Here is a 17,001-nt window from a genome sequence, read left to right as displayed (position 1 = left end):
AATACAAACTACAACTCACAAACACTTTAGAGTTAGGCTCCACCATCAGAATGTGTACTTAAACTTATAAAGATCACATGGATATTATTCAGTGAGTTGATTCACCAAAACTAACCTGTTATACAGGAGGAAAAAGCACACAGGACGTTTCAATTGTTCACAGACTGGTCGCGCTCATCAGAATGACAAGACACTTCCGGTCTGCAGGCGATAGCATTCAATTGGGAAGAAATGCCCTACTGCCCCCTACTGACCAATGTGAATACTCATAAATGTGTAATGACAGCTCCAAAAACGAATTCACCACAAAATAAAATAAATAAATCAACACAAAAATGTGACACATTATGGGTGGGTCACATATGCATGTACAGTAGATGGCAGTATTGTCCTATTTAAAAGTGTCACAACATTGCTGTTTATGGCAGACGAACTGCTTTACGGGGGACGAAAACTTGACTGCTGTTGTTGTGTGTTGTTACCGCACTGGGAGGACGTTAATGAAACTGCCTAACAATAAACACACATAAGAAACCAAGAACTCGCCCTCGATCATTAGCTGTTTATATGGTGGGAAAGCGGACGTGAGAACAGGCTGTCAACACGTCACTCAGGTCCGCATGGAGCTGGAGGGGGCGTGGCCTCCAGCTCCGCCTGAATTTCGGGAGATTTTCGGGAGAAAATTTGTCCCGGGAGGTTTTCGGGAGAGGCGCTGAAATTCGGGAGTCTCCCCCAGGTATGCATCAAGCTGGATGGCGACTTTTTAATCCTCTTCAACAATTGCGCCTCAAAGTCCTTCGCCATGTCCTCAATGCGTCAGGTGACTCGCCGAAAGAGGCACCTGTGCTACCGTATCAACAGCCTCTCCTAAAAGTTTGCGGAAAATATCCTTGTCGGAAGGCATGGTAAATTCTTCTCCAACGGTGAGAGGTTTCTTGGCCTTAGCAGAGCGGTTTGCTACCAAGTATGATGCTCTCAGTGCACTCGCATGAGTTGATGTGGTTGGCCTTCAGTAAGTGCTTCTGTCCTTCGGGTTCACATTTTCTTCCTTTTAAAAAAACTCCAAAGGGTCTCTTTTTTAATCCAGGGTGCTTAGAGTCCATGTGCCGAAGCTTTATTGCTTGGCACGAGAGTGTCACCTGTAGCTACAAGCCCATATTTGAAACAGGACTGTCGTAGGCTCCTCTTCCGTTTTTTTTTTTTGCATTTTTCTCTTTGCAAAGAAGCTCTCCAATTTCCATTTTCGTTAGCTTGTGGGCGTAGTAGTTTTTGCCTAACGTATCCACGTTATCGTCGACGACACAGCGTACTTTAGATCAGGGGTGTCCAAACCGCGGCCCGTGGGACATCATGAGTTTAGTAAGAAATGTAATCCGCAGGGGTTTTCAAATTGTCCACATTCCGTGGACAACGTGAGTAAATCTGGTCAATGACCATGAATTATGAATTGAAGTTAATACAACACATTATTTATTTATATGACCAAACAACCTTCCCTCATGGCGTAAAAAAAAAAAAAAAAAAAAAATGCAACCAACACAAAAAGTCAACACATGGTCACACATAAAACATTTGTGGATATAATAAAAAAAACATCCAAGTACCATAAAAACTTCAAGATTACACATCCATTACAATGCAAAACACTCTCCACATTTATCCATGTTTTGGTCCATTTTCGCTGCTTGATATTTCTGATTGATTACAAAACTTTAAGGAGGTTGTCACGGAAGTAAACATGGTAGGGGGTCGAACTTTCACATTGATTTTTATTTTAATTTATATATCCATTATATTATTATTATTATATGTACACATGTATATTGTCGGAGGCAGATATTTACATATATCCGAATTTTAGTGTTACTTATTTTCTTTCATAGTCATATTTGAAAACAGCTCGTGTTTTCCATTTCATTTTCTTTCTTTTTTTCAGCAAGTAAACTGTGTGTGTTAACCTTGAGTTCTTTGGAATGTATTATGACTAGGGAGACGTTGTGCATGTATTATGGCTAGGGAGAGGGAAGAAAAGAGGGGGTTTTGGGGTTGGGAAGACAGACCATTTTAGCGGGGCGATCCGAATGTTGCAAATTTGCAAAGCTTTGCCAATATATTACAAAATACCTATTCTGTCTCTGGTGGTTTTTCAACTCAGCTTTAAGTGTCGTAAAGAGCTTGGGAGCGACTTGTGACTTGAATTCCCTGGGAGGAACAACTGGTCCAAAACGCAACAATTTGGGGGCTCGTCCGGGAGCTTTAACAATATGTATAGGCTATATATAGATTATTTTTTATATATATGTATCTGTATCTGTATATATATATATATATATATATATATATATATATACATATATATATATATATATATATATATATATATATATATATATATATATATATATATATATATATATATATATACATATATATATATATATATATATATATATATATATATATATACATATACATATATATATATATATATATATATATATATATATATATATATATATATATATATATATATATATATATATATATATGTATATATATATATATATATATATATATATATATATATATATACATACAGATGCATCTTGCCTTGATGTTTTATGTATTCCGGATGGATGCCGTTGATGTCTGGTGCCTCCACACTGATGTCGATTTTTAATGCAGTACCGCCTGAGGGATGGAAGGTCCTTAATATCATGGCTTACGTGCAGTGATTTCTCCAGATTCTCTGAACCCTTTGATGATATTACGGACCGTTGATGGTGAAATCCCTAAATTCCTTGCAATAGCTGGTTGAGAAATGTTGTTCTTAAACAATTTGCTCACGCATTTGTTGACAAAGTGGTGACCCTCACCCCTGTCCTTGTTTGTGAATGACTGAGCATTTCATGGAATATACTTTTATACCCAATCATGGCACCCACCTGTTCCCAATTAGGCTGTCCACCTGTGGGATGTTCCGAATAAGTGTTTGACAGTGCATTTCTCAACTTTCTCAGTCTTTTTTGCCACTCGTGCCAGCTTTTTTGAAACATGTTGCAAATTCCAAATGAGCTAATATTTGCAAAAAATAAAAAAGTTTTCCAGTTGGAACGTTAAATATCTTGTCTTTGCAGTCTATTCAATTGAATATAAGTTGAAAAGGATTTGCAAATCATTGTATTCTGTTTTTATTTACCATTTACACAACGTGACGACTTCACTGGGTTTGGGTTTTGTACTTTAGTTCCCCACTGGGCTCCAATATCATTTTAAAAGCCCTTTATCAGATGATTACTTTTTCTCAATGTTATATCTTAATTTTCATTATACCACAATTTTTCCCCACAAGTGATCGAGTTGTATTCCGACTTTATTTTTGTGAAATGACCAGTTATTTCTGGCACCATTACTAATTTATTCTACTGTTACAACTCCTAAAACTGTGCCCTTCCTCCCCCATAATATTAATGACTTAACTCCAAAAGCGGAGGTCTGGGTGCCAAGTCCATGTGTGGATGACAGCTGAGCACATGATGGTTATTGATGGGCGACGTGCTTGGCGTGCTTGAAATTGGATGAGGAGGCGTGTGTGTACTTTTAACGCCGCGGGGCAAACACTCGCAGTCGTTATTAAGAAGATTGCAAAGATAAACAAAAAGAAACTCCTCCGGCTGATGGAGATCCTTGTTAGGTAAATATTTCCTGACTTCTTCTTTTGCGCAAGGTGGGTCCATTGTGGTTATTTGTCAAGGGCCCCAGAATTCCTTGCGGTTTGTGTGTGTGTGTGTGTGTGTGTGTGTGTGTTTTCTTGTATTTCTACACTTCTTGAGACATCAAGAAGGAAAAGTAGCTTCCATATGAGGAGGTGTGAACAAGTGATGACATAACTCATGGTCCTAATAACATTGCATCTAATAGAGAATGTCTCATTTGCACCCCTGGTGGTGACATCTATCAAAATGAGGGTGGTCCCAAGACGGAGGGATTTTTCAAATTGACTGTGTGTCCCCCTCTGGTCAACATATGAAATAACAAGTGTGTGTGAAAAATTGAAATGCAGCCCCTTTGGCCAAAATTAATTTAAAAAATGTATATGTACATAGAGACATACTGTAATACCTTGAAGTAAATAATGAAGATTAAAAAACAATTACAAAAAAAACAAAAAATTAAAAGCAGTCTTTTTCTCACAATGTGTCGACTTTTTTCTTATAAAATTGGGAACAATTTCTCACGTTCTTTCTGTTTCTGTAATATTGCAATATTTTCTCGTAAAATTATTCCTTTTTTTATGTAACATTAATTTTTAATGCAAAATGGTGACGTTTGTCATGTAACATTCTGACTTTATTCACAATATTGCCAATTTTTTTGTTGTTCTTGTAAATAAGTGACATTTCTTGAGTAAAAATTATGATTTTTGTCATAATTTTGCCAAGTAAAATTTCGATTGCCTACATTTTAAAGTTTTCTGATAAAATTGTGACTTTTGTCGAGTAAAACTACGATTTTTCATAAAATTGCCAAAATTTTTTAAGCTTTTCTTGTAAAATTGTGACTGTTATTGAGTAAAATTCCAAGTTTTATCATAATATTGCACAAATGTTCAGTTTTTCTTGTAACATTTTGACTTGCGTTGAGTAAAATTACAACTTTTATTATAATACTGCCAAAATTCAAAGTTTTTCTTGTGAAATTGTGACCTTTTTCTTGTGAAATTCCAACTCATTTTTCACAAGTTTTTTTTATATTTGCATAGTATGTATATATTATTAATGTTGTAAATACACATCTTCATATATCTAGAAAAGGTGGTCCAAAAGAGGGAGGCATTATTTGGAGGTCTCAAGAAGGCCACAAATACAAGAATGTGTGTGTGAATGTGTGTGTTCTTGTATTTCTACCTTCTTGAGACATCAACAAATAAAAGTAGCTTCCATATGAGGAGGTGTGAACAAGTGATGACATAAATCATGGTCCCAATACAGAAAACCATTGCATCTAATAGAAAATGTCTCATTTGCACCCCTGGTGGTGACATCTATCAAAATGAGGCTGGTCCCAAAAAGGAGGGATTTTTCAAATTGACTGTGTGTCGCTTTTAAAAGTGCTCCCCCTCTGGTCAACATATGAAATAACAAGTGTGCGTAAGAATTTGAAATGCAGCCCCTTTGGCCAAAATTAATTTAAAAAAAATATGTACATAGAGACATACTGTAATACCTTGAAGTAAATAATGAAGATTAAAAACAATTACAAAAAAACAAAAAATTAAAAGCAGTCTTTTTCTCACAATGTGTCGACTTTTTTCTTATAAAATTGGGAACAATTTCACACGTTCTTTCTGTTTCTGTAATATTGCAATATTTTCTCGTAAAATTATTCCTTTTTTTATGTAACAATAATTTTTAATGCAAAAATGGTGACGTTTGTCATGTAACATTCTGACTTTATTCACAATATTGCCAATTTTTTTGTTGTTCTTGTAAATAAGTGACATTTCTTGAGTAAAAATTATGATTTTTTTTCTTGTAACATTTTGACTTGCGTTGAGTAAAATTACGACTTTTATTATAATACTGACAAAACTCTAACTTTTATTATAATACTGACCAAACTCTAAGTTTTTCTTGTGAAATAGTGACCTTTTTCTTGTGAAATTCCAACTCATTTTTCACAAGTTTTTTTTTATATTTGCATAGTATGTATATATTATTAATGTTGTAAATACACATCTTTATATATCTAGAAAGGGTGGTTTTAAAGAGGGAGGCATTATTCGGAGGTCTCAAGAAGGCAAAAAATACAAGAATGTGTGTGTGTGTGTGTGTGTTCTTGTATTTCTACACTTCTTGAGACATCAAGAAGGAAAAGTAGCTTCCATATGAGGAGGTGTGAACAAGTGATGACATAACTCATGGTCCCAATAACATTGCATCTAATAGAGAATGTCTCATGTGCACCCCTGGTGGTGACATCTATCAAAATGAGGGTGGTCCGAAGACGGAGGGATTTTTCAAATTGACTGTGTGTCCCCCTCTGGTCAACATATGAAATAACAAGTGTGTGTGAAAAATTGAAATGCAGCCCCTTTGGCCAAAATTAATTTAAAAAACATATATGTACATAGAGACATACTGTAATACCTTCAAGTAAATAATGAAGATTAAAAAACAATTACAAAAAAACAAAAAATTAAAAGCAGTCTTTTTCTCACAATGTGTCGACTTTTGTCTTATAAAATTGGGAACAATTTCTCACGTTCTTTCTGTTTCTGTAATATTGCAATATTTTCTCGTAAAATTATTCCTTTTTTTACGTAACATTATTTTTTAATGCAAAATGGTGATGTTTGTCATGTAACATTCTGACTTTATTCACAATATTGCCAATTTTTTTGTTGTTCTTGTAAATAAGTGACATTTCTTGAGTAAAAATTATGATTTTTGTCATAACTTTTCCAAGTAAAATTCCGATTGTTATATTGCCCAAATTTTAAAGTTTTCTGATAAAATTGTGACTTTTGTCAAGTAAAACTATGACTTTTCATAAAGTTGCCAACATTTTAAGCTTTTCTTGTAAAATTGCGACTGTTATTGAGTAAAATTCCAAGTTTTATCATAATATTGCACAAATGTTCAGTTTTTCTTGTAACATTTTGACTTGCGTTGAGTAAAATTACGACTTTTATTATAAAACTGCCAAAATTCTAACTTTTACTATAATACTGCCAAAATTCTAAGTTTTTCTTGTGAAATTGTGACCTTTTTCTTGTGAAATTCCAACTCATTTGTCACAAGTTTTTTTTTATATTTGCATAGTATGTATATATTATTCATGTTGTAAATTCACATCTTTATATATCTAGAAAGGGTGGTCCTAAAGTGGGAGGCATTATTCGGAGGTCTCAAGAAAGCAACAAATACAAGAATGTGTATGTGTGTGTGTGTGTGTGTGTGTGTGTGTGTGTGTGTGTGTGTGTGTGTGTGTGTGTGTGTGTGTGTGTGTGTTCTCGTATTTCTACTCTTCTTGAGACATCAAGAAGGAAAAGTAGCTTCCATATGAGGAGGTGTGAACAAGTGATGACATAAATCATGGTCCCAATAACATTGCATCTAACAGAGAATGTCTCATTTGCACCCCTGGTGGTGACATCTATCAAAATGAGGGTGGTCCCAAAAAGGAGAGATTTTTCAAATTGACTGTGTGTCGCTTTTAAACGTGCTCCCCCTCTGGTCAACATATGAAATAACAAGTGTGTTTGAAAAATTGAAATGCAGCCCCTTTGGCCCAAATTAATTTAAAAAATATATATGTACATAGAGACATACTGTAATACCTTCAAGTAAATAATGAAGATTAAAAAACAATTACAAAAAACAAACAAAAATAAAAGCAGTCTTTTTCTCACAATGTGTCGACTTTTTTCTTATAAAATTGGGAACAATTTCTCACGTTCTTTCTGTTTCTGTAATATTGCAATATTTTCTCGTAAAATTATTCCTTTTTTTATGTAATATTAATTTTTAATGCAAAATGGTGACGTTTGTCATGTAACATTCTGACTTTTAACACAATATTGCCAATTTTGTTGTTGTTTTTGTAAATAAGTTACATTTCTGAAGTAAAAATTATGATTTTTGTCATAATTTTGGCAAGTAAAATTCCGATTGTTATATTGCCCAAATTTGAAAGTTTTCTGATAAAATTGTGACTTTTGTCGAGTAAAACTACGACTTTTTATAAAATTGCCAACATTTTTTAAGCTTTTCTTGTAAATTTGTGACTGTTATTGAGTAAAATTCCAAGTTTTATCATAATATTGCACAAAAGTTCAGTTTTTCTTGTAACATTTTGACTTGCGTTGAGTAAAATTACGACTTTTATTATAATACTGACAAAATTCTAAGTTTTTCTTGTGAAATTGTGACCTTTTTCTTGTGAAATTCCAACTCATTTTTCACAAGTTTTTTTTAATATTTGCATAGTATGTATATATTATGCACGTTGTAAATACACATCTTCATATATCTAGAAAAGGTGGTCCGAAAGAGGTAGGCATTATTTGGAGGTCTCAAGAAGGCAATACATATAAGAATGTGTGTGTGTGTGTGTGTGTGTGTGTGTGTGTGTGTGTGTGTGTGTGTGTGTGTGTGTGTGTGTGTGTGTGTGTTTGTGTGTGTTCTCGTATTTCTACTCTTCTTGAGACATCAACAAGTAAAAGTAGCTTCCATATGAGGAGGTGTGAACAAGTGATGACATAAATCATGGTCCCAATAACATTGCATCTAATAGAGAATGTCTCATTTGCACCCCTGGTGGTGACATCTATCAAAATGAGGGTGGTTCCAAAAAGGAGGTATTTTTCAAATTGACTGTGTGTCCCCCTCTGGTCAACATATGAAATAACAAGTGTGTGTGAAAAATTGAAATGCAGCCCCTTTGGCCAAAATTAATTTAAAAAATATATATGTACATAGAGACATACTGTAATACCTTCAAGTAAATAATGAAGATTAAAAAACAATTACAAAAAACAAACAAACCTAAAAGCAGTCTTTTTCTCACAATGTGTCGACTTTTTTCTTATAAAATTGGGAACAATTTCACACGTTCTTTCTGTTTCTGTAATATTGCAATATTTTCTCGTAAAATTATTCCTTTTTTTATGTAACATTAATTTTTAATGCAAAAATGGTGACGTTTGTCATGTAACATTCTGACTTTATTCACAATATTGCCAATTTTTTTGTTGTTCTTGTAAATAAGTGACATTTCTTGAGTAAAAATTATGATTTTTGTCATAATTTTGCCAAGTAAAATTCTGATTGTTATATTGCCCAAATTTTAAAGTTTTCTGATAAAATTGTGACTTTTGTGAAGTAAAACTATGACTTTTCATAAAGTTGCCAACATTTTAAGCTTTTCTTGTAAAATTGCGACTGTTATTGAGTAAAATTCCAAGTTTTATCATAATATTGCACAAATGTTCAGTTTTTCTTGTAACATTTTGACTTGCGTTGAGTAAAATTACGACTTTTATAATAAAACTGCCAAAATTCTAACTTTTACTGTAATACTGCCAAAATTCTAAGTTTTTCTTGTGAATTGTGACCTTTTCCTTGTGAAATTCCAACTCATTTTTCACAAGATTTTTTTATATTTGCATAGTATGTATATATTATTAATGTTGTAAATACACATCTTCATATATCTAGAAAAGGTGGTCCGAAAGACATTATTTGGAGGTCTCAAGAAGGCCACAAATACAAGAATGTGTGTGTGAATGTGTGTGTTCTTGTATTTCTACCTTCTTGAGACATCAACAAATAAAAGTAGCTTCCATATGAGGAGGTGTGAACAAGTTAGGACATAAATCATGGTCCCAATACAGAAAACCATTGCATCTAATAGAGAATGTCTCATTTGCACCCCTGGTGGTGACATCTATCAAAATGAGGGTGGTCCCAAAAAGGAGGGATTTTTCAAATTGACTGTGTGTCGCTTTTAAAAGTGCTCTCCCTCTGGTCAACATATGAAATAACAAGTGTGTCTTAAAAATTTGAAGTGCTCCCCCTCTGGTCAACATATGAAATAACAAGTGTGTGTAAGAAATTGAAATGCAGCCTCTTTGGCCACAATTAATAAATAAATAAATAATATGTATATAGAGACATACTGTAGTAACTTGAAGTAAATAATGAAGATTACAAACTAATTACAAACAAATAAAAATTGTTGAGTAAAATCACGACTTTTATTACAAGACTGCCACAAGTTTTTCTTGTGAAATTGTGACCTTTTTCTTGTGAAATTCCAACTAATTTTTCACAACAAGCTTTTTTATACTTGCATAGTATGTATATATTATTAATGTTGTAAATACACATCTTTATATGTCTAGAAAAGGTGGTCTTAAAAAGGTAGGCATTATTCTGAGGTCTTAAGAAGGCAACAAATACAAGAATATGCGTGTGTGTGTGTGTGTGTGTGTGTGTGTGTGTGTGTGTGTGTGTGTGTGTGTGAGTGTGTTTGTGTATTTCTGCCATTCTTGAGACATCAACAAGGACAAGTAGCTTCCATATGAGGAGGTGTGAACAAGTTAGGACATAAATCGTGGTCCCAATACAGAAAACCATTGCATCTAATAGAGAATGTCTCATTTGAACCCCTGGTGGTGACATCTATCAAAATGAGGGTGGTCCCAAAAAAGAGGGATTATTCAAATTGACTGTGTTGCTTTTAAAAGTGCTTCCCCTCTGGTCAACATATGAAATAACAAGTGTGTGTGAGACATTGAAATGCGGTCCCTTTGGTCAAAATTTATTTAAAAAATTACATTTAAAAAATGTGTATAGAGACATACTGTAACAACTTAAAGTAAATAATGAATATTAAAAACCAATTACAAACAAAAAAGTAATTAGTTAATTAAAAACAGTCTTTTTCTCACAATGTGTCAACTTTTTTCTTATAAAATTGGGAACAATTTTTTATATGCTTTCTGTTTCTGTAATATTGCAATATTTTCTTGTAAAAGTATTAAGTTTTTATGTAAAATGATTACTTTTTAATGCAAAATGGTGACATTGTCATATAAAATTCTGACTTTTATCACAGTATTGCCAATTTTGTTTGTTGTTCTTGTAAATAAGTGACATTTTTGGAGTAAAATGATGACTATTCTCATAATTTTGCCAATTATGTGTGTGTGTGTGTGTGTGTGTGTGTGTGTGTGTGTGTGTGTGTGTGTGTGTGTGTGTGTGTGTGTGTGTGTGTGTGTGTAGAATAGAATAGAAAGTACTTTATTGATCCCTGGGAGAAATTCAGCACCACAGTTCACTCCCAATAAATAATAAACATCATTCACATTTTTTACATGTGAATAATATAAATACAGTCTACTATACAGCATTATTCACATGTGAAAAATATAAATACAGTCTATTATACAGCATTATTCACATGTGAATAATATAAATACAGTCTATTATACAGCATTATTCACATGTGAATAATATAAATACAGTCTATTATACAGCATTATTTATATGTGAATAACATAAATAAAGTTTATTATACAGCATAATTCACATGTGAATAATATAAATACAGTCTATTATACAGCATTATTCAAATGTGATAACATAAATAAAGTCTATTATACAGCATTATTCACATGTGAATAATATAAATACAGTCTATTATACAGCATTATTCAAATGTGATAACATAAATAAAGTCTATTATACAACATAATTCACATGTGAATAATATAAATACAGTCTATTATACAGCATAATTTACATGTGAATAATATAAATACAGTCTATTATGCAGCAATATTCACATGTAAATAACATAAATACAGTCTATTATACAGCATAATTTACATGTGAATAATATAAATACAGTCTATTATGCAGCATTATTCACATGTGAATAACATAAATACAGTCTATTATACAGCATTATTCACATGTGAATAACCTAAATACAGTCTATTATACAGCATTATTCACATGTGAATAACATAAATACAGTCTATTATACAGCATAATTCACATGTGAATAATATAAATACAGTCTATTATACAGCATTATTCACATGTGAATAACATAAATACAGTCTATTATACAGCATAATTCACATGTGAATAATATAAATACAGTCTATTATACAGCATTATTCACATGTGAATAACATAAATAGTCAATTATACAGCATTATTCACATGTGAATAACATAAATACAGTCTATTATACAGCATAATTTACATGTGAATAATATAAATACAGTCTATTATACAGCATTATTCACATGTAAATAATATAAATACAGTCTATTATACAGCATTATTCACATGTGAATAATATAAATACAGTCTATTATACAGCATTATTCACATGTGAATAACATAAATACAGTCTATTATACAGCATTATTCACATGTGAATAACATAAATACAGTCTATTATACAGCATTATTCACATGTGAATAACATAAATACAGTCTATTTTACAGCATTATTCACATGTGAATAACATAAATGGTCTATTATACAGCATTATTCACATGTGAATAACATAAATACAGTCTATTATACAGCATTATTCACATGTGAATAATATAAATACAGTCTATTATACAGCATTATTCACATGTGAATAATATAAATACAGTCTATTATACAGCATTATTCACATGTGAATAATATAAATACAGTCTATTATACAGCTTTATTCACATGTGAATACTATAAATACAGTCTATTATACAGCAATATTCACATGTAAATAATATAAATACAGTCTATTATACAGCTTTATTCCCATGTGAATAATATAAATACAGTCTATTATACAGCATTATTCACATGTGATAACATACATAAAGTTTGTTATACAGCATAATTCACATGTGAATAATATAAATACAGTCTATTATACAGCATAATTTACATGTGAATGATATAAATACAGTCTATTATGCAGCATTATTCACATGTGGATAACATAAATACAGTCTATTATACAGCATAATTCACATGTGAATAACATAAATAGTCTATTATACAGCATTATTCACATGTGAATAACATAAATACAGTCTATTATACAGCATAATTCACATGTGAATAATATAAATACAGTCTATTATACAGCTCTATTCACATGTGAATAATATAAATACAGTCTATTATACAGCATTATTCACATGTGAATAACATAAATACAGTCTATCATACAGCTCTATTCACATGTGAATAATATAAATACAGTCTATTATACAGCATTATTCACATGTGAATAACATAAATACAGTCTATCATACAGCATAATTCACATGTGAATAATATAAATACAGTCTATTATATAGCATAATTCACATGTGAATAATATAAAAACAGTCTATTATACAGCATTATTCACATGTGAATAATATAAATACAGTCTATTATGCAGCATTATTCACATGTGAATAATATAAATAGTCTATTATACAGCATTATTCGCATGTGAATAACATAAATAGTCAATTATACAGCATTATTCACATGTGAATAACATAAATACAGCATAATTTACATGTGAATAATATAAATACAGTCTATTATACAGCATTATTCACATGTAAATAATATAAATACAGTCTATTATACAGCATTATTCACATGTGAATAATATAAATACAGTCTATTATACAGCATTATTCACATGTGAATAACATAAATACAGTCTATTATACAGCATTATTCACATGTGAATAACATAAATACAGTCTATTATACAGCATTATTCACATGTGAATAACATAAATACAGTCTATTTTACAGCATTATTCACATGTGAATAACATAAATAGTCTATTATACAGCATTATTCACATGTGAATAACATAAATACAGTCTATTATACAGCATTATTCACATGTGAATAACATAAATACAGTCTATTATACAGCATTATTCACATGTGAATAACATAAATACAGTCTATTATACAGCATTATTCACATGTGAATAACATAAATACAGTCTATTATACAGCATTATTCACATGCAAATAACATAAATACAGTCTATTATACAGCATTATTCACATGTGAATAACATAAATACAGTCTATTTTACAGCATTATTCACATGTGAATAACATAAATAGTCTATTATACAGCATTATTCGCATGTGAATAACATAAATAGTCAATTATACAGCATTATTCACATGTGAATAACATAAATACAGTCTATTATACAGCATAATTTACATGTGAATAATATAAATACAGTCTATTATACAGCATTATTCACATGTAAATAATATAAATACAGTCTATTATACAGCATTATTCACATGTGAATAATATAAATACAGTCTATTATACAGCATTATTCACATGTGAATAACATAAATACAGTCTATTATACAGCATTATTCACATGTGAATAACATAAATACAGTCTATTATACAGCATTATTCACATGCAAATAACATAAATACAGTCTATTATACAGCATTATTCACATGTAAATAATATAAATACAGTCTATTATACAGCATTATTCACATGTGAATAATATAAATACAGTCTATTATACAGCATTATTCACATGTGAATAACATAAATACAGTCTATTATACAGCATTATTCACATGTGAATAACATAAATACAGTCTATTATACAGCATTATTCACATGTGAATAACATAAATACAGTCTATTTTACAGCATTATTCACATGTGAATAACATAAATAGTCTATTATACAGCATTATTCACATGTGAATAACATAAATACAGTCTATTATACAGCATTATTCACATGTGAATAACATAAATACAGTCTATTATACAGCATTATTCACATGTGAATAACATAAATACAGTCTATTATACAGCATTATTCACATGTGAATAACATAAATACAGTCTATTATACAGCATTATTCACATGCAAATAACATAAATACAGTCTATTATACAGCATTATTCACATGTGAATAACATAAATACAGTCTATTTTACAGCATTATTCACATGTGAATAACATAAATAGTCTATTATACAGCATTATTCACATGTGAATAACATAAATACAGTCTATTATACAGCATTATTCACATGTGAATAACATAAATACAGTCTATTATACAGCATTATTCACATGCAAATAACATAAATACAGTCTATTATACAGCATTATTCACATGCAAATAACATAAATACAGTCTATTATACAGCATTATTCACATGCAAATAACATAAATACAGTCTATTATACATTTAAGTACAGTCAAAAAGGAACATATGCATTATACAGTCTGATGGCTGTCGGTATGAAGGACTTCCTGTGTCGTTCCGTGTTGCATTTTGGGAGTCTGAGCCTTCCATTGAACGTGCTCATTCTCTCCGCCTGGTCCGAGTGTGTGTGTGAGTGTGTGTGTGTGTATGTGTGTGTGTGTGTGTGCAATGTTGCGTGTGTGTTCTCCATTAGCTGTCCTTTTCGGGATCACCCAAGCTTTCCAAGTTCACAGTAGAAGGCCATTTTCTGTCTAAAAAGGCTCTGAATATTTCATCGTTGGTCACTCATATTTATTTCACGGGGCCGTCCTGAAGGCAGCAGAGAGAGAGGCTAAAGCGGGAGGCGACATGTACGAAAGCCAAGTGCTCCGAAAGGCAGGAAGAAGTAACGCTGACGTATTTGTGGTCTACTAAACTATCAACTATTAGATTGATGATCAATACATGATTACGGAGATTACCGTATTTTACGGACCATAGGGCGCACCGGATTATAAGGCGCAGTGCTGATGAGCGGGTCTAGTCAGGTCAATTTTCATACAAAAGGCGCATTAAAGGAGTCATATTATTATTTTTTTTGTACACTGAAAACACTTCCTTGTGGTCTACATAACATGTAATGGTGGTTTGGTCAACATGTTGCATAGAACAGTGTTTTTCAACCACTGTGCCGCGGCGTGAGATACAGTCTGGTGTGCCGTGGGAGATGATCTAATTTCACCTATTTGGGTTAAAAATATTTTTTGCAAACCAGTAATTATAGTCTGCAAATGATGTGTTGTTGTTGAGTGTAGGTGCTGTTCAGAGCTCGGCAGAGTCACCGTGTAATACTCTTCCATATCAGTAGGTGGCAGCAGGTAGCTAATTGCTTTGTAGATGTCGGAAACAGCGGGAGGCAGAGTGCAGGTAAAAAGGTGTCTAATGCTTAAACCAAAAATAAACAAAAGATGAGTGCCGCTAAGAAAAGGCATTGAAGCTTAGGGAAGGCTATGCAGAACGAAACTAAAACTGAACTGGCTACAAAGTCAAGAAAAACAGAATGCTGGACGACAGCAAAGACTTACTGTGGAGCAGAGACAATGTACATCCGAACATGACATGACAATCAACAATGTCCCCACAAAGAAGGATACAAACAACTGAAACATTCTTGATTGCTAAAACAAAGTAAATGCGGGAAATATCGCTCAAAGGAAGACATGAAACTCCTCCAGGAAAATACCAAAAAAAAGAGGAAAAGCCACCAAAATAGGAGCGCAAGACAAGAACTAAAACACAACACACAGGAAAACCGCAAAAAAATCCAAATAAGCATACTTGCCAACCCTCCCGATTTTTTCCGGGAGACTCCCGAATTTCTTCCGAAAATCTCCCGAGACAACCATTCTCCCGAATTTCTCCCGATTTCCACCCGGACAAGAATATTGGGGGCACTGCCTTTAGCGTCCTCTACAACCTGTCGTCACGTCCGCTTTTCCTCCATACAAACAGCGTGCCGGCCCAGTCCCATAATATATGTGGCTTCTACACACACGTTAGTGAATGCAACGCACACTTGGTCAACAGCCATACAGGTCACACTGAGGGTGGTCGTATAAACAACTTTAACACTGTCACAAATATGCGCCACACTGTGAACCCACACCAAACAAGAATGACGAACACATTTCGGGGGAACATCCGCACCGTAACACAACATAAACACAACAGGACAAATACCCAGAATCCCATGCAGCACTAACTCTTCCGGGACGCTACAATATACACCCCCGCTACCACCAAACCTCCGAATTCGGAGGTCTCAAGGTTGGCAAGTATGCAAATAAGTCACGCTGTGATGCGACAGTACACCTACTTTGAGACAAGAGCTATATTGATTGTCGGTTATGGTTTAAAGTCATATCCAACAATTGCGAGAACGACTTTTTACTGTCAACTGAGTTTAGTTTTTTAATGATTTCTGCTGGTGGTGTGCCTCCGCATTTTTTCAACGCAAAAAAATGTGCCTCGGCTCAGGAAAGGTTGAAAAACACTGGCTTAGATGATGTTTTACAGATCATCTTCGAGCCGCTTTCTGACAAACCCCGTTTCCATATGAATTGGGAAATTGTGTTAGATGTAAATATAAATGGAATACAATGATTTGCAAATCATTTTCAACCCATATTCAGTTGAATATGCTACAAAGAC

The sequence above is a fragment of the Nerophis lumbriciformis genome, linkage group LG06, assembly GCF_033978685.3.
Source record: "Nerophis lumbriciformis linkage group LG06, RoL_Nlum_v2.1, whole genome shotgun sequence".
NCBI classification, from domain to species: domain Eukaryota; kingdom Metazoa; phylum Chordata; class Actinopteri; order Syngnathiformes; family Syngnathidae; genus Nerophis; species Nerophis lumbriciformis.
Note: the sequence above shows the minus strand (reverse complement) of the source record.